Source organism: Sus scrofa, chromosome 13, assembly GCF_000003025.6.
Source record: "Sus scrofa isolate TJ Tabasco breed Duroc chromosome 13, Sscrofa11.1, whole genome shotgun sequence".
In the NCBI taxonomy this organism is placed as follows: domain Eukaryota; kingdom Metazoa; phylum Chordata; class Mammalia; order Artiodactyla; family Suidae; genus Sus; species Sus scrofa.
In genome coordinates, this window is record NC_010455.5 from 89,620,361 (window position 1) to 89,640,238 (window position 19,878).

Below are 19,878 nucleotides of genomic sequence, written 5' to 3' on the forward strand. Positions count from 1 at the left end.
TGCAGAGTTGTAAGTAGCAATGCTGGCATGAGTAATGATTGCCAAAATGATGCAAGTGGCAAAATAATTGTAAGTGTTTATAAATATTTGTTTGGCGCTTTGTGATAACAAATTATAATGCTTCTTGAGATTTGGGTCAGCAGAGGGAAGCCTGTTTTATTTTGGGGCAAATATTTTATTTAGAAGCAGGCTTGAGTTTCTCTGTATGATAAACAAAGCTATAGCATGGTTTGACCACAAAAACTTGAACAAATCATTTTAAATTAAAACATAAACTTATTGTTTTTATGGCAGACTCTGGGAAAATATTTGAGGTCTCGACAGAAACTACTGGCTTGTTTTTGAGTCAGAAATGTGTTTTTTTTGGAGTCCTGAACAGGATGAAGAAGACTGGGACAACTGCCAAGACCCCATGCTCTGAGTTTTCCACACTGCAAAGCAAAAAAGTGGCTGGAAGTATGGGGACATTCAGGGCTGCCAGTAGAAGGGAATGAGGACAGGTTGGGAAGAGGAAAGTGAGCTTCCTGGTGCTTCTGAAGAACTGTTTACCAAGGTGAGTTGTTAAGGAATAACTGGTTTTTCCAGTTCCTTTTCCCACCTATGACATCCAGTACAAAAATGTACCTGGACTGTGTTCACAGAAGAGCACATGGAGTGTAGGGCTTTGAAGTTGAAGTCGCAGAAGCTACCTAATCCAAGGTAGAAGATTAGTTTTCCGCAGGCTCGGAGTAGACATGTGCATAGGAACTAAGCAGGTTGTTGGAAGGACCTGGGGCTTGGGCTCCCTTGCACGTAAGTGCCTAACAGGAATTATTTCAGGATACCCACTGGAGGCTCGACATTGACCTCCAAGCTCATAGGAAACTCTGAGGGGAGTCTCTGTGGGCTTGGATGTCATAGTAGAGGAGTAGCTCACCATGAGGGGCATCCCTGGTCTGCGTGGAACATACTGCCTGACCAGTGCCCCGCAAAACTGGTGAGCCTCAGCAGATGGAGTAGCTGATAAGGACTCTGCAGGCCATGGCATCCCAAATAACAGAAAATTCTTAAATGAACCCTGGAGGATAAGAAAGAACTCTCCCTAGGCACAATTGACATTGAATTTTCTTCCAGTTATGTATATAAAAGTACAGGACCAATTTCTCTGATTTAGAGAAATTTATACATTTATACATCAGAAAGTGCAGAGTAACTCTCATACTTGCCACATAGAAAATATTTATGGAGTTCCCGTCGTGGCTCAGTGGTTAACAAATATGACTAGCATCCGTGAGGACATAGATTCGATCATTGGCCTCCCTCATCAGGTTAAGGATCCGGCATTGTTGTAAGCTGTGGTGTAGGTTGCAGATGTGGTTCAGATCCTGCATTGCTGTGGTTGTTACACAGGCCAGCAGCTGCAGCTCTGATTCGACCTCTAGCCTGGGAACTTCCATATGCCACAGGTGCGGCCCTAAAAAACAAAAAAAAGAAAATATTTATATGCAGCCAGGTATAAAACTCACCCTCCCCTATACTCCTCCTCCTCCCACACAAACACACACACACACAAACACATGAGCACATGCACACACACATACACTTTCATCAACACCTTGGAAATGAGACTACTTGGGATTAACCGGTCTCCCAACCCCTTCTTACACATCCTTCAGTTTTCAAGTTGCTGTCACATTAGTCTCTTATGTGTTGGCTTCATTCACTTATTCATTTAATTCTACAGAAAATCTTGGGGCCTAATATTTACCTGTAACTCAAGGGTATAGTTCCTGTCTTGAGATGTTCACATCTAGAGCGCGATGCTGATGAAGTTCCTGTTGTGGCTTAGCAGGTTAAGAACCCAACTAGTATCCATGAAGATATGGGTTCAATCCCTGGCCTTGCTCAGTGGGTTAAGGATTTGGCATTGCCACAACCTGTGGTATAAGTTGCAGATGAGACTCAGACTCCACATTGCTGTGGCTGTGGTGCAGGCCGGCAGCAGCATTTCTGATTCGACCTCTGGCCTGGGAACTTCCATATTCTGCAGGCATGGCCCTGAAAAGAAAAAAAAATAGAGCCTGATGCTGAGTTGAGAGTGGGAGGGTCTGGATGGGGGGCAGCGAGAGTAGTTCATGACCCTAGAAAGAGGACAGAGGAGTTTGGCAGCTCAGAGGGGCAGGTAACCCCAACTGGAAGAAAATGAGGCCTTAGCGTATCTTGAAAGTCTTAATGAGTAAATGGGAATAGGAAGAATATTGCAGGGAGATGGCTCAGCCAGGGCACACTCATGTGGACAGGAAGCTTGTGCCCTGCTCAATGAGCCACAGATCGGGACAATATAAGAATGTAAGCTGCAAGAGGAACAAGCACACATTCTTTCTGCCCATTGCTATTTCTAAGTATTTTGCTCTAAATACTTCCCTTGATCATCATATAACTAATTTTCAAAGATTCTGCATGGATATATGTAAGAAGAAAGAGCAAACCAAGCAAACGGATTTCTAGTAGCTGAGTAGAAGTGTGGACTGTTGGGAGAGTGTATCAGACCCATCATATGGAAGTTCTGAATTCCTCTAGATATATATGGATAATCAAAATATATCAGCCAAATGCTTAAATCCTTTCATTTCTGCACCTGGCTTAAAAATTGCTATATAATGGGTTTCTTTTTTTTTTTTTTTTTCTTTTTTTTTTTGGTCTTTTTCTAGGGCTGCGCCTGCGGCACATGGAGGTTCCCAGGCTAGGGGTCGAATCAGATCTACAGCCGCTGGCCTACACCACAGCCACAGCAACTCAGGATCTGAGCCGCATCTGCAACCTACACCACAGCTCACGGCAATGCCAGATCCTTAACCCGCTGAGCAAGGCCAGGGATCGAACCCGCAACCTCATGGTTCCTAGTCAGATTCGCTAACCACTGAGCCACGATGGGAACTCCATAATGGGTTTCTGAGACTAGTACATATTAGCAGAGGTAACAGCCACAAATATCTTCCTTTACATGAACAGATTTAACATGTAATTTAGTGCTTGTCAACTGAAAATAAAATTATTAAATTATTTCCTATGTAATTTGATTACCTGAGCTCGAGAGGACACAGAAAGGTTAGTAAAGGGCAAGGATTTCCAATAAAGACAAATGCTGTTTTCAGACTCAATGCAAAATGTTCTTTGCAAAAGAAGGTCTTGCCCTTGGCTAAATCCTCTGTGCAGACGTTCCTTCCCTCCCTGCTTTGCTCCCATCCTCAGCCATCTCTCCTTTAGGGACATATCCCATGAACAAAACTCAGTGTGTTTTTAGCAGCTTGCTCATTTTTACAAGAAGAAAAAGAGCAGCATCGTTATTGCCCTTGTGCTGTTTGTCAGTTCCATGGACCAAGAAGAATGGTAGGAAAGAAGATGAGATTAAGGAATTATTGTCTCAACTAAGGTTGATAGAAGATGAGATTAAGGAAATATTAAGGAATTATTGCCTCAACTTAAGCTATCCTTTAAAAATAAAAGTTTTGAAAATTTTGTTCCTTGGGAATAATTTAAAGTCTTCAGTGAATGCTCCTTTAGAGCAAGTTTTTATACCTTCTTTTCGTACCATGGAGCCCTGTGATAGCATAAGGATACTTACACCCCTTCTAAGAGTAAATTTTTAAATGCATAAAATAAAATACATATGATTACAATTGAAATAGATATTTATGTAGAAATACAATGATCAAAACGGCTTTTAAAACTTCATGATAACTTAATATATGTATCTTTATTTTATTTTTAAGGCCGCACCCATGGAACATAGAAAATCCCAGGCTAGGGGGCGAATCCGATCTGCAGCTGCCAGCTTACACCACAGTGACAGCAACGCAGAATCCAAGTTGTATCTGTGACCTATACCATAGCAAATAACAATGCTGGATCCTTAACCCACTGAGTGAGACCAGAGATCAAACCCACATCCTCACAAACAGTATGTCAGGTTCTTAACCCTCTGAGTCACAACAGGAACTCCCAATATGTGTCTTTATTAACACATTAAATAAGAAGATCCAGCTCCAAATCTAGGAGCTACAATATTTCGAGGCAGTGATAAACATAAAAGATACTTTCAAGAGATCTACAACAATTATAATGTGATGAGAAAATGTCTTTCATTTCTCTAGGTGACAGACTCAAAGGAACAGTTAATAATTACTATGGCTTGGGATCTACATTCATCGTTGAAGGAAGAGCTGAAGGTTCAGGAAAAAATTTTTACAGAATATTTTTTTTTCATCCACAGACTGCAGCATTCTGTCCCTGAAGCCAGACAAAGGATCTTTGTTTTACAGTGGCCTGGGATCAATACACTGATGCCATTTCTACAGTTAATATACATTATATATACAGTTAATGATATACTGAGGCCCATCCCCCTATGAGAAGGCAAGAGGCATCTTTATTCCCAATCAGGAGATAAGAGAAGCAAGAGAAAGGTCTGTATTTGTGTTGTTCTTTCAAAGCCTGTAAAAATAAACTCTATTTGAACTCTTAAACACCATAAACTCATTCCGTGCTCCTTTCCTAACCCTTTACAATTTTAGAATTTATTTGGGGGGGGGAGAAAAAGCTTTAGCGCAAAGACAGCCCAGAAAAACAGAACAAACGTGAGCCTGCCAGAGAACCCTCACGCCACAGCTTCATCTCCTACATGACCTTGGTAAGTCCCTTAACTTTGACCCTTGGTTCACTCACCATAAAATAGGCACAATAATAGTTACCCAGCATTATTGTGAAGTTTAAAGGTGGCGAGACTGAAATCTGTAAGTTCTGAAGAGATGTGCAAACACTATGGAAGTCCACTATATATTGACAGAGGACTGGGACTCCTCTATGTCTTTTTCTCACTGTGTGTACAGACCATGGGTCCAGAGAAGGGCAAAGTCAATGACAGCACATTGAGGAAGAAGTGTCCCTGGCAAGAGACTGGGACAGAGTGAGAGAAAAGTGGAGTTTCCTCTGCAGCTGGAGTGTCTCAGAGCTTTTTTCCCTACTACTTTGTGGCTGGATAAAACCATCCTGCCCCTACAAGAAGAACACAAAAATTTCCCAAGTTTGCTTTAACCACCAGACGTATTCATCCATCCACCCACAAAGAGTAGTGAAAGGTACTGGCAATGGCTTTGCAGGTGCCAACCTACTGGAATTGTACAGCTATCGGAGAACACAATGGATCTTCTGTTTTATAAATAAATATTTAAACCTGCAAATATTTGGGGGCATTTTTTAAGTCCCTGTACACATTGCTTTTTCTTCAACCTATACTCTGCCAAACTTCACTAATACAGAAACCATATTCCATTTTGTGTGAGTAGTTATTCTTTTAAGATTTGTATATATCTTGGAGTTCCACGGCAGCACAGTGAGTTAATAATCTGGTGTTGCCACAGCTGTGGCATAGGATTTGATTCCAGGAACTTCCATATGCCATGGGTGCAGGGGAAAAAAAAGATTTATATGTATCTTTTAGAGAAACACACTGAAGTATTTTTGGATGAAAGGATATGAAGTATAGATGAGACGAGTTTGACCATCTGTTACTATTTGTTGAAGTTGCATGATGGGTGCATGGGGTTTTATACTATTTTTTTCTACCATCATATATGTTTGAATGTTTTCATTATAAAGATATTTAGAAGCTCTTCCTGTGCAAAAGGAAAAACAAAGATATTTCATATTCATGCTAAATAAGTGGATATGAATTAAATTAACCAATAAACAATAAGGTCCTACTGTTATAGCACAGGGAACTATACCCTATCTCCTGGGATAAACCAAGATGGAAAATAATATTTAAAAAAAAAAAGTAGGATTTCCCATCCTGGCGCAGCGGAAACGAATCCAACTATGAACCATGAGGCTGTGGGTTCAATCAGTGGGTTAAGGATCCGGCGTTGCTGTGAACTGTGGTGTAGGTTGCAGAAATCCCTCAGATCTGGTGTTGCTGTGGCTGTGGTGTAGGTCGGCAGCTATAGCTCTGATTAGACCCCTAGCCTGGGAACTTCCATATGCTGTAGGTTCAGCCCTAAAAGAGCAAAACAAAAAAATAAAATAAGAAAGAAAGTATAAATACTTATGACTGAGTCACTTGTTTTATAGCAAAAATTAGCACAGCATTGTAAATCAACAATACTTTAATTTTTTTTTAATTTGAAAAGTGAAGTAGTGAAAATTTAGACTATAGGTTCATCTGGAGAGATGTTTGCCATGCACCTTAGCTTGTCCTAAAATTTCTTTCAGTCATATGGATGCTACTATGTTACAGATGATAATAAATGTTACATAAGGCAGGAAACCACATAAAGCATAATTTTTTTTTTTTTTGCATCATCTGCACCTTTTTCAGCTTGATTGATATGACTGCCAGTGGGGATATCCTCCAGTTATATCTGTTCAAATATTTGCTGGTCTTTTATAGTGAAAGACTAAAGTAGTTGTTTATTCTGAAAATACACATAGGCTATCAACAAGTGATCAATTCAAGGCCTTGTGTCAAAAATATATAGCATATATTTAGAGTAGAGTTATAATTCATGATAGCGACACTGTTATCTACTGAGTGTTTTAGGGAGTCATTGTATCTTCAATACATGGAACACATATGGCAGCCTCAGTGCTATAAAGATATCTTTCAACAGCAAGTTACAAGTGAATCACAATTTGAGATAATATATCTTTATGTAAATAATTTACCACTTTATGTTATAGTCAAGCCATGGATCCATTATTAAAAGGATTATCTCATAAGAACATGGAACTGGCAATTACTGTTTATTAAGGCCACACTGGAAAAATGGCAATAACCCATTTACACATGATCCTGAAGATGAAATTTGAGGAAGATTTAAAAATGCTCTTCTGGAGGCTGTTTCATCTCTATTTTCCTCAGTAACACTAAAATTTTCTATTAGGACAAATATATCACATTTAGGAGTGATTGCTAAAATCAAAATGAAATCTATTTGTTTCTGCACATTATTTACATTAAAAAAAGGAATATTTATTCCTCTGTAACTCTTATAAGTATTTCTATGAATACGTATTTATGAAATTTATTCCATACTTCCATGAAAACTAGTCTTAATATTATATTATTACATAACACCATAAAAACTAAGATATGAATATTGTGATAACTCTTTTTCTCCCATTTGGTGTCAAAAACATACAACTTTAGGAATTCCCTGGTGTCTCAGTGGGTTAAGGATCCAGTGCTGTTACTGCTGTGGTGAGGTTTCAATCCCTGGCCTTGGAATTTTGCATGCTATGGGCGTGGCCAAAAAAAAACTAAACCATTCAACTTTTGATTATAGCCATAGTGACTTGCTACCATAAAGACCAGCTCCCTATGTAATTGGTTCCTCTTCTATAAGAATCAAGAAAAGCCTTTCTGTACCACCCAGGAAGCTGATTCATGGCAGAAATGGATAAGCTGTTAGACAGCATTCATAATCTCATTCAGAGTCTCACTGAGTCAGATTGGGTCAAGGGCAGCTGATCAAGTCTTAAATCCTTTAGGAACTTGTGATGAGTCAGAAAGAAATCCTAACTTCTATGTCTTTATCAAATGCTGATTTGATTCTCTTTTGGTTTTGATTGCTTTGATCTAGCTTATCATATAAAATACCCCCCAAAAAAATCAGTTTTGCCATGATATAAATATTTCAATCATGTGTGCATAGTATTCCTGGCTGTATTTGCTTGATTCCTTAGAGGAACATTTCGTTCAGTGCAAGAAAAGTCAAGCAGTAACTCAAAAGGAATGTGGTGGATACACTCCGTTTACGTAAACTTTTAAGGTCTTCAAAGCCCTTCTAAATTCACAACCAAAACGTTGAAAAAAGGGCTACCTGATGGTTACCTTTGTTGATCAGACTTGAACTCTATCTCTTGATGTTCAAAGCGGTGTTAGGTATAAGGAGAGCAAGTGTTATTGCTACTATTTTACAACTGGGAAAACTGAGATTCAGAGAGCTCAAATGACTCACCCAGGATCATGGAAATAGTGGCAAGTCTAGAAACAAATTTATGTCTCCTGGATCCTAGCACTTCCCCCACCCCCAACATGCCATACAGTTTCCAAGATAGTTATGAGTGATAATTGACCTTAAATCACTTTGTCTATCTTTGGAAAACATCATTTTTTTTCCCCTGGATCCCCAGCTGCCTGGCACTAGCACTCTACCCAGGCTCTTGGAATCATGATTAACAGGAGGGGAACAGGTGGCAGCTTGGCCATCTGCCACACAGAAAGACTAGGTCACTTCCTTTTGGTAAAGAGGTCCCAGGCCCAGATTTGTCAGGCATGCTAAAACAGAGAGAAAAAAACAAATCCACCTCTGAAGCAAATGGAAAAATAAATACCTAGGTGAATATTTTGTGTCCCAAATGAAAGAGTCATTCTAAAGGCAATTAAATGTTATTTTTTAGAAAGAAAGAATAAAATCTCAGTTCTGTGTACCAAAACTATGGCCTCATCCATTAAGGTCACTGATGTAGAAGCAGGTAAAAACTATCGAAGGTTTGGAGTTTCTATATGAGTAGGTAATGCTTAAATCAATACCAGGTTCCCACCATACAACTCAGCCTTTAGCCAAGTCCAAACACACTGCTGCCAACATTTTAAAGTCAACACTGATATCTAAAATAAACACAAGCTGACTAACACACACTGGTACTTTGATGAAAATATATTGTGAAATAGCTCTCTGCCAAGAGAAGTTATTAGGTTCTTTCTCTGGGTAACTGTTAATTATTCAGAAAAATAAGTCCCCTAACCATTTTTTTAAATTGATTCATTCAACAGACTTTTTTTTTTTTTTTTTTTTTTGGGTACTTACCCTCCAGAACTGTGAAGGGTATGAGATTTTTACCCTGCTTTCAGGTTAACAAGTTCACTTGCCACAGTTTTATAGATGTTGGCAGAAGTCTTGAGACTCCTGGGTCAGAGACAAACGACTTCATCATTTACAGCTGTAGCAGTCACCAATGTCAGCATTTGGGAAAATTCTGAGCTTAGGGGAACCAGGTCTTTTATACCAAACAGTAAGCATGCTCGCTTATTGCTATTGAGGGGAACACTCCCTCATTCTTCTAAAGCAGTTTGCTATACCCACATCCCTGAAAAATACTCCAGAACAAAGGAGTCAGTGCCTCTACTCAGATATGTGGAAAAGTGAGAAATCCATGAGGAATTGTTTCCTGACACCTGTTCTCCATAAGACACTGTGAGAGACACCAAAGATACGAAGATTAAAAGAAAGAACGTGCTATCCCCTTCCTGATCAATCTAATAGGTTCACCCATGACACCACACTCTCATGTTTTGTCCATAGAGAATGTGGGAAGTACAGTTTGTTCAGTATCCCTCCTTAATTTGATTCTTATAATCAAGAAAATTGGTGGGGGATCCAAAAGGCAGAAGTCCTATCCTTCAGTTCCTGACTTGTTTGCTAGTGAAGTGGTAAAGTGGTAAGTGCCAGCAAAATGGAACTAACAATTGCAATTGCATTAAAACCAATGCATGATTCCAGCATTTTCAAAGCCTCCAGTCTGTGGCATAATGATCCAAATGACATAAAGTTCATTGGCAGGGGAAGTTGATAACAGTGTTTAAAGAAAGAAGTGGCAATTGGTATAAAAATATTATGAAGGAAACTTCTCTTAATTGTACTGATAGGATTTTGCTATAGAAAAAAAACTAGAGTCAAGCTACATCAAAATTCAGACTGAAATAATTGGCTATAGCAAATTAATCAGTGACAAATGACCTATAAAATATAATTTAGAGGTGTGTTTTTCTGTGGGGACTAGGGCATTATCCCCAGAGTGTATTATAAAGAGAAGTTTTAAAATTCCACTGAGAATATGGAGTCTGAGCCTCTAGGTGGGAGAAAAAAGCCATAGACATTTTATCTAAATCATTTCAGCTTCATTTGATTCTACATAGTGATATCTTTCATTGAGATGATCCAGCTTCCTTTATTCTGACTTTGTTTTTAACCAAGCACCTTCCTATAGTAATTCAATTTCCCAGGCATTTTCTCCCAGGTGAGAGAAAATATTGACCTGATGGACTTCTCTGGTGGCCCAGCAATTAAAGACCCAGCATTGTCACTGTTAGGGCTCCAGTTCAATCCCTGGCCCAGGAAACTTCACATGCTGTGGGTGAGGGGGAAAAAAAGTATAAAAAAAAAAAAGAAAAATAAAATACTGACCTGAGAATATGAATATTTCAGACCCCTTACAGCTCTATTTCTTTTTCCGCTTCAAATTATGTAATCAGCAACCCTGTTATCAATCAGGCTTTTGTAAATTTGGTTAGTGCAAGCCAGTTCCACCAGACTCTGATTTCCCTTAACACGAAAATAAGTAATGGAGTTTTTGCAAATTCAATCACACCATCAAGAAATACTTGTGTTCATCAGTGGACTCATCCTGGGGCCCCTCTGATGAATATATGTATTCTGGAAGACTCTGAATGATTAATCAACAGGCTTTCCTCCATGACCAGCTGCTGCTGCCCCTGGGCTGGCACCCTGTCAGGTTAGATGCTGGTATTACCCTGAGCAAGAACCACACCAAGGGATTAAAAACAAAACCAAACTCACAGAGCTTTATGAAAATTAAATATGATGCGACTGACAAGAGCTTAATCTCTAGATTATACAAGCAACTTATACAACTCAACAGCAAAAAAACCAACAACCCAATTGAAAAATGGGCAAAAGACCTGAATAGACATTTCTCCAAGGAAGATATACAGATGGCCAAGAAGCACATGAAAAAATTCTCAACATCCCAGATTATTAGAGAAATGCAAATCAAAACTACCATGAGATACCATCTCACACCAGTCAGAATGGCCATCATTAAAATGTCGGAGGGAGTGTGGAGAAAAGGGAACCCTCCTGCACTGTTGGTGGGAATGTAAGCTGGTACAACCACTATGAAGAACAGTAGGGAAGTACCTTAAAATCTATACACAGAACTACTGTATGAACCGGCAATCCCACTCTTGGGCATATATCCGGACAAAACTTTCCTTAGAAAAGACACATGCACCCACATGTTCGTTGTAGCACTATTCACAATAGCCAAGACATGGAATCAACCCAAATGTCCATTAACAGATGATTGGATTTGGAAGAAGTGGTATATAAACACAATGGAATACTACTCAGCCATAAAAAGAACAAAATAATGCCATGTGCAGCAACATGGATGGAACCAGAGAATCTCATACTGAGTGAAGTAAGTCAGAAAGAGAAAGACAAATACCATATGATATCACTTATATCTGAATCTAATATAAGGCAGAAATGAACTTTTCCACAGAAAAGAAAATCATGGACTTGGAGAATATACTTGAGGTTGCCAAGGGGAAGAGGGAGGGAGCGGGGTGGATTAGGAGCTTGGGGTTAATAGATAAAAACTATTGCCTTTGGAATGGATTAGCAATGAGATCCTGCTGTGTAGCAATGGGAACTATGTCTAGTCACTTGTGATGCAGCATGATAATGTACAAAGACAGAATGTGTTCATGTATGTGTAACTGGGTCACAATGCTGTGCAGTAGAAAAAAAATTGCATTGGGGAAAGAACTATTAAAAAATAATAATAACAAAAAAATAAAACAAATTTAAAAAAAAGGAATCAGAAAAAAAAAAGAGGAAAAAAAATAACATGGTTTCTGTTAGGACAAATAGGATAAGCTAAGGTGTCAATTCTCATTGATAACATACATTACAGTTGTGTTGAGAAGAATCCCTAGGGTCCATCCATGCTCAGAAACAAAACAAAACCTAATGGATTATTGACATGAAGGGGGAGAGCATTATTCATGCTCTGTGTCTGCCATCCCTAATTAGCTGTCGTCCATACACTGGGGCCAGAACCACATCCCTGTAATACTTTCCTCTTATTGTGAGGACTTGAAAACCTAGATATCTTTTAAAATATTACAGTTAGGATGTTATGATTAGCTTATAATAAGAAAAATTAATGAAAACCACAGGATGATTTTTTTTTTAACCTACAGATTGTAACAAAGCATGAGTGAGCTTGCAGGGAAAGAGGCCGTCCCTTATATTTTGGTGTGTGTATACACCGGTACATTTCCTCAGGACAAAAAAATACCAGAGTTTGAGTATGCATGTCCTTCAAATCACTGGTTTTAGGAATTTAACCCACAAATATACTCACATGAGCATATAAATGTGTGTTTGAGGTATCCTCATTACAAAAGGGTGAGAAGTAGCAAAGATTGGAAGCAACCTAAATATGCATCGTTAGGGGAAGAGTAATGTAAATTATGGCTCATTCAGACAATGGAACACTTAGCAACTGTGAAGAGCAATAAATGTAGTCTACACAATGATAAATGTGGGAAAATCTTCATGATAAGTTGTTAATAAAAGTGAAAATGATTTCTTATGCTAGCATTTATGTAAAAAAACAGAAGCAAGTATATGCACACACAAAAACACATATATTTATTCGTGCAAATTTTATATCTAAATACAAAAAGGTATTAACAGAGGTGGTTTCTGGGGAAGAAAACTGGAGAGCTGGCAGGTATGAGTTCAATGAGTATTTATGCTCTTCCTCTCATATTTCCTCTGGCACTTTTTCAATGTTTTTAAACTGTGTTAGCGTATATCTTTAAATTAAAAAAATTAACTGCTTGTTAATTCTGTTCCCTATCCTACCTTCTTTTCTTCATTAATCTTAGTGAGAAAGGAAGTTGGAAAGAAGGAAGGGAGGAAGGAAGGAGAAGAGGGAGGAAGGAAGGAAGGGAGGAGGGGAGGGAGGAATGAAGGAGGGGGAGGGAGGACACCCTTATTCCCACCAGGGAAAATCATCATTAATATTTTAGGTATTATCGACATTTCGGTATTGATATTACCTTCCAGTCTTTTTTCTCTGCATAAATATTTATGTGCATTTTCATAATTAGAAAAATGGTACCATGTTGCACATATCCTTATATCTCATGCTTTTTTAACTTATTACAGCTTTCTGTGTCATTAGCTATTCTACAATATGATGTATAATGTTTTATTATACTACAGAGCATAAATACACTGTAATTTATCTAGTTAATTCTTTAATGTTAGATATTTAGCTAGGCAGTTATTGTTAAGCATTGAAAACAAAAGGAATATAGTCATGAGACTGGGATTTTTGTTGTGTTTTGTTTTGTGTTGTGTTGTTTTTGGCCACACCTGAGGGGTATGGAAGTTCCTGAGCCAGGATTGAACCTGGGCCACCACAGTGACATGAGCCACTGCAGTCAGATCCTTAACCCACTCTGCCTCAGCAGGAACTCCCATGAGGCTGGTTTTTATGAGTGACTTGAGGTACCAGTTTCTTTCTCTTATTCATGGGCAGTTAACACAGTTCCTTCTACTTTCTCACAACCTTAGTACCTCCCTTAGCCAAAGTCAAACATGGAATATTTAGCTATTTAAAGAGGCCTTTTATTAGCAATGAGTCACTGAAAAAATGCAGCACATTAGGAATATTTCACAAATTGTTTGCTCATGATTATGACATTAAGTGGAACTAAAAGAAATAGCATATTTTAAAACCAAACTGAAGGGATTATTTTTTTTAAATGTTTAAAATATGAGAGGAGTTCCCACCATGGCGCAGCAGAAATGAATCCAACTAGGAACCATAATGTTTCGGGTTAGATCCCTGGGCTTGCTCAGTGGGTTGAGGATCCAGCATTTCCGTGAGTTGTGGTGTGGGTCTCAGATGCGGCTTGGATCCCTCGTGGCTGTGGTTGTGGTGTAGGCTGGTAGCTGTAGCTCCAATTCGACCCCTAGCCTCCATATGCCATGGGTGTGGCCCTAAAAAGCAAAAAAAAAAAAAAAAAAAAAAAAAAAAAGAGGATATTTTCGTTTTATTTTGCAGAAGGTCCAATAGAGTAAAATTTCCCAGAAACCAGAACATTTGCAGAACAGCAATGCAGGGAAGAATGGAGCATGTTTATCAAATAATGCAAATGAAGTTATCAATGGTTTGCAGCTTATAAAAACAACATAAAACTCTTGCATTTAATGAAGCCATTTCAACCTTCTGTTCAGAAACCACAATTCCCTACAAGGATAAATTTATAAAGGTAAAAAGCTGAAGAGAAGATCTTGGTTTAAATTCCCAGTTCCCCACATTGTCTAAACCCTACAGGTTGGAGGGTTGCTTATGCCCATAGCAGTATCTCAGCAAATGGACCTGAGCAGCTGCCCAGCTGCCCTTTTTTTGCAGACCTGGAAGGTCTGGGAAGTGCTTCTGTAATCAGCAGAGTGGTGCCCTTGAGATTGACTTACTAAATATAAGATAGAAATCATTATGAAAAGAAGACATTTTTTAGAAACTTGGTATTACAATCAGCATTTTCATATACACTATATTTGACCCAGCTGTTTATAAATCTTTTGATACGTATTTGGCTTCTTTATTCATTCATTTAAAAATATTTGTTTGTTCTTGGTGCCAGCCACCTTTTTCCACTCTGGGGATATGAAGGTGAAAAGGGCGTGCATCTTACATTCTTCTGGTAGGGACAGTTATTTTTTTTAAAATAAACTAATTGTCACAAAAAGCAGTAATGCAATGTAGGAAGCAAACATGGGCTGAGATTGAGAAAAGCCAGGGAGACCTGGTTTTCATGGCAACACTTATGCTAAAGCAAGAAAATACTTGGGTATGGGTATGGCAGTATATTCACATTTTGCTGTCCAACATTAAATTTCAGAAATATTTGAGTCTTGTTTTTTTCTCTCTTCCTTCCTCCCTCCCTCCATTCCTTCCTTCCTTCTTCCCTTCTCCCCCCGCCCCTTTCTCTCTCTCTCTTTTTCTTTCTCTCTCTTTCTTTCTCTCTATCTTTCTTTCCTGGCTGTGATTGGCATGTGGACCAAATCTGAGCCACAGCAGTGACAACACCAGATCCTTAACCACTAGGCCACCTTGGAACTCCTAGAAACATTTTGAGGTTTTTTTCTTTTTTTTTCTTTCCTTTTGTTTCATTTTGTTTCGTTTCCTTTTCTTTTTTTGCGGCCACACCTGCAGCATATGGAAGTTCCTAGATTCCAGTAATGAATCTGACTAGGATTCAATGTTTTTTGGTTTTTTTGGTCCAATTGGAGCTGCAATTGCCATCCTGCACCACAGACACAGCAACACCAGATACAAGCCACATCTGTGACGTACACCAGAGCTTGCAGCAATGCTGGATCCTTAATCCAATGAGCAAGGCCAAGAGTCAAACCCACATCCTCATGGACTCTAGTCAGGTTCTTAACCCACTGAGCCACAATGGAAACTCCTTTTTGAGTCTTTTAGAAACATGTTTCTAACTCAACAGACGTGTCATCTAATGGCATTAAACATTGTTGGGTTTTATATTTTTTGAATTTTGGTTGCATTTTGTTCAAAATCAGTTGGAAATATTTATTCAAAGTATTCAATGAGTGGAGTTCCTAAAACTTCAGCTTTTATATTTTAGTGGATTGCAATTATTAAAAACAAAGCTTGCAAGCAGGAAGACATTGAAATTAATCTATATAAGGAGTTCCCATCATGGCTCAATGGTTAACAAACCTGACTAGTATCCATGAGGATGCAGGTTCAATCCCTAACTTCACTCAGTGGGTTAAGGATCCAGTGTTGCTGTGAGCTGTGGTGTACGTCACAGCTCAGATCCTGTGTTGCTATGGCTGTAATATAGGCCTTCAGCTGCAGCTCTGACTTGACCCCTAGCCTGGGAACTTCCATATGCCATGGGTGTGGCCCTAAAACACAAACAACAACAACAAAGAAATTAAGCCATATAAAAGAAAAGGAGGAATTGAACAAAATAAACTATAAGAGTTTAAATGGTTTACAAGTCAATTTTAAAATTCCATAATTGCACTCTCTAGCATTTTGACTTACATTGAGAAATGTTTGATAAATCTTTTATTTTTACCTGCCTAAATTTGTTCTCTATACCACAACAGAAATGAAATTGAGAGGTCTGTTTTTTTGCAGCATGTATATTTGTTGAAATACTCAAAGGAATCATAATATAGAGGTGTTTTGATGGTTTTTCTCCCTTTTGAAAAGTATTTGTCATACAAAGTTGCCATATTGGTACTCAAAGAGGCAAAGAGAGTACCTATGAAAATATTTGGATTTAAATATTTATACTATGGGCTGAAAAAATGCACAATGTGAGAGTTGGGAGCTAAGTTTTGTTTGGGGCAAAATGAGGACTGTAGTCCAGGAGATAGCTGCTCAGATAAAGCTGAGAAACAACTTCAAAGAGATAAGGGGAGAGGGCAGCGTTACATACGATTTTAGTAAAGGAGGGGTACGTGCAGTCAGGCACGAGTTTTGGGAGAGGCTTGCTGCTGGTCACAAGGAACAGATGTCATCATTAATGATTTTAGGGCTTTTCCAGATATGAGGAGATGCAAGAATTGGGCTCTTAAAATCTTCTCCTGAAAATATCTCTCTGAAGGCAGGTTCTGCCAGTTCAGACACCCTGAACACAGAGCGCCTCCCTCCTGATCTTCACCGTGAGCTCCTTTCAGGGAATGTTGAAGGTCAGCAGCTGCAGTGGCTCACGATGTAATCCTGGTAGAGGGAGATGACAAGTGCCAGTTTTTAGTTGGCAATGTATTTTAATCCAAAAAGTAAAAATAAAATCAGAATTGAAACTCTTACTTTGCGTTTATCAGGTATTATGCAGACCTTAAATTTTTAATGTTTTAATTTAGAATGTAGGGGTGGGGGAATGTGCTTGTGTTATGGGATGGAAATCCTGTGAAATCGGCTTGTTATGATCATTACACAACTACAGATGTGATAAATTCATTTGAGTAATAAAACAAAAATTTAGAATGTAGCTGTACAGGAAAAAAAATGCACTAACAATTCAAATTAATTAATTATAAAATGCAGATTTGCAAGTTTCAGGTATTTTTACTGAAAAAGAATATAATCTTCAGACAAAGGAAAAAAACTCTTATGATGTGTTATTAGATATTATCTAAGAAACCTTTAAATTATGTTATGTACTGAGAATAATTATTCTCATGTTTTTATGTTCAAATAATCACTATAAAGTTGTTTTAAATTTTACTTTGATTGATACTAACGTGCTATTTTTATTTTTTGTTAGGGTTTTGGTTTTTTTTTGGCCACACCCATGGCACTTGGAAGTTCCTGGGGCCAGGACAACACCAGATCCTTAACCCACAGAGCCATCAGGGAATTCAACTATTTTTATTTTTGGAAGCAATTTTATTTTTGAAAATAGTTTTTGAATAGAATTACTTTATAAATTCAATAATTTGGCATTCAAAAATATTTTAAACTATACAGTTGTAATTATTTTTAATAATCTCTTTTATTCTTACAAATAACTCTCTATATGATAAATTATACAGTGCCCTAGTTAGGGCAGTGTCTCCTTGCAGGAATAAGTCTAAGCACAGGCACTGAAATTTCTAGATGCCCAAGCAGCTGGGAGCCCCTCCGGGACATCAGGCATCAGGAACGCAAATGCTCAGCTCCCACCTGTGCTCAGGTTTTCTGCAGTTAAAACATCCCCCTCTGAAAGTTTCCCTTGCTACTTGGCTCTATTGCAAGAGGAGCTTGAGAAATCCTGAAAACATTTGTTTTTCCAAGGCTGGACTCTCAATCTACAGTAGGCGTAGGTCGTTCACCCCTGAGTCCCTCATTAATAAAGAGCAGGTGGTGGGCAGGTCTGCCCTTCCTGTGCTGGGTCTCCTGTGGCTCGTAAGGAGAGTGAGAGAAAGCTTGCCAATGAAAAACAGGCAAGAATCCCACAGAAATCCTCCTTTGAAAACACTGGCAAGAGAGCGTTTGAAAGAAAAGGCCAAATATAAGGAAAAAAGTAACTGTGGGAGCTGTTGCTGATCCTTGCTGAGAGATTCTGAGATTTTGAGTTTGAAAGCCCCTCATAAACATTTGATTTACTCAAAGATCTTGCTCCACCAATCACAGAGGACTCCAGTGTTTTCTCAGCTACAAAAAGTCAGCAGGTCTTCCTCACAGAGTGGAATGGTATGTTCTGCTCCACCCTGAAATAGCAGAGTTCAAGTCCTTAGCACTTTCCATTTCTCATGGCTTCTGTCTCTCAGAAAGCAGAAACTCTAAGCTAGATGGGTTATGATTCCTGTCAAAGAAAAAAAAAATTAGTTAAGGCTAAATACTCAAGAAAATTAAATAAATCCTATATAAATTCTGTATAAAGAAGAGAAAAAATCAAATACATCCTTCATGCCACTTCTACAAAATTACTCCGGTTTCCTTTAGGATACAACTTCTGAGACACTTTTTACAGGTTCTCCATGATATGGCTCAATCAACTTCTCCATCTTTATGCTCTCCAAACCCTTTTTTTTTCTTTTTTTCTTTTTTTTCTTTTTAAGGTCATGCCTACAGCATATGGAAGTTCCTGGGCAAGGAACTGAGACACAGCTGCAGCTGCCAGCCCACACCACAGCCACAACAATGCCGGATCCGAGCCACATCTGCAACTCGCACCACAGCTTGCAGCAACCCTGGATCCTTAACCCACTGAGGGAGTCCAGGGATCCAACCCACATCCTCATGGACATGATGTCAGGTTCTTAACCCACTTAGCCACAATGGAAACTCCTCCAAACTCTTAACCATGAACTTTCGGTTTTGGTCTTGTCATCTGGCCTCCTCACTGTCAAATATTCATTCCCTAGCTCTCTTTCTCCAATGGGAAGCCCTATTTTTGATGACTTTAATTCTACCTAAATGCTACCTTTCCTTTAAGTATCAACTCCAATCTCTCTTCCACCATAAAGCCTTCTCAACCTATTCCAGTTCTGAGTGATTTTTCATTTTGGGAAATCTACAGCAATTTTAACAGGTCACTTTCCCTCTGGTCATTCTCATGTTCTTACCTACAAATGGGTGACACTATCTACTTCTAAGTATTGTTTGTGAAGACTGAATAAGATAATACACACACCTGTTTCTGGCCATAGTTATAATTATCAACTGATGATTGCCACTGAATTGGGAAAGTGATATTACAGAGGGGTAGACTGATACTTCGGTGAGAGTTTTTTGGTTCTGCCAGCATTTGGGTTCCAACATCATTTAACCTTTGGAGTTTATAAAATGAGAATTATAATTCATATCTCATAGGGTTGTGATGAAGGCCAGTGAAATGATTGTAGGAAAGGATACTTCTGACTCTAGTGCACTCAGTTTGGGGTATTTTTTTCACTTATTGTCTCCGAGGTAATTCATTCATTCACTCACTCCCTAAATAAGCATTGAGGGCTTAAGATAGAGCTGTGAACCAGACATAAACAGTCACCTCTCTCATGACCTGGAAATGGCAGTGCTCTGATGATGGGACATTCAGGATGCCCAAGGGAAGGGTGTCCCCTGATCCAACCTTGGGAGGTCAGGAGAGCTGGAAGCTGAGGAAGGTAGGAATGGTCATACATTCCAGGTAGAGCCAAATTTACATTATTTAATTTGTATGACAACAGTGGTTAATTTCTGAAAATTTAACAGTCACCTCTTGTACATGTCAGCCCAGCACACTGTTGCTTCTGTTGGAAAAGAAGGTCACCTTAGGTTGATAGACCATTACAGAATATTTCTTTGTGGTATAAACATGTTAAGAATGCATTTCAATAAAGGGATAGTGATATTTAGCTGTCAGAGTAAGATCTTCTGATGTTATCCCAAATAGAGAAATATTGAATTCTTGTAGATTACAATTCAAATCTTAACATCAAGTAGGCTTTAAAAAAAAAAGAGAGAGGAAAAGAGAGAGAAGATCCTTACATCCCTTTCAGCTCA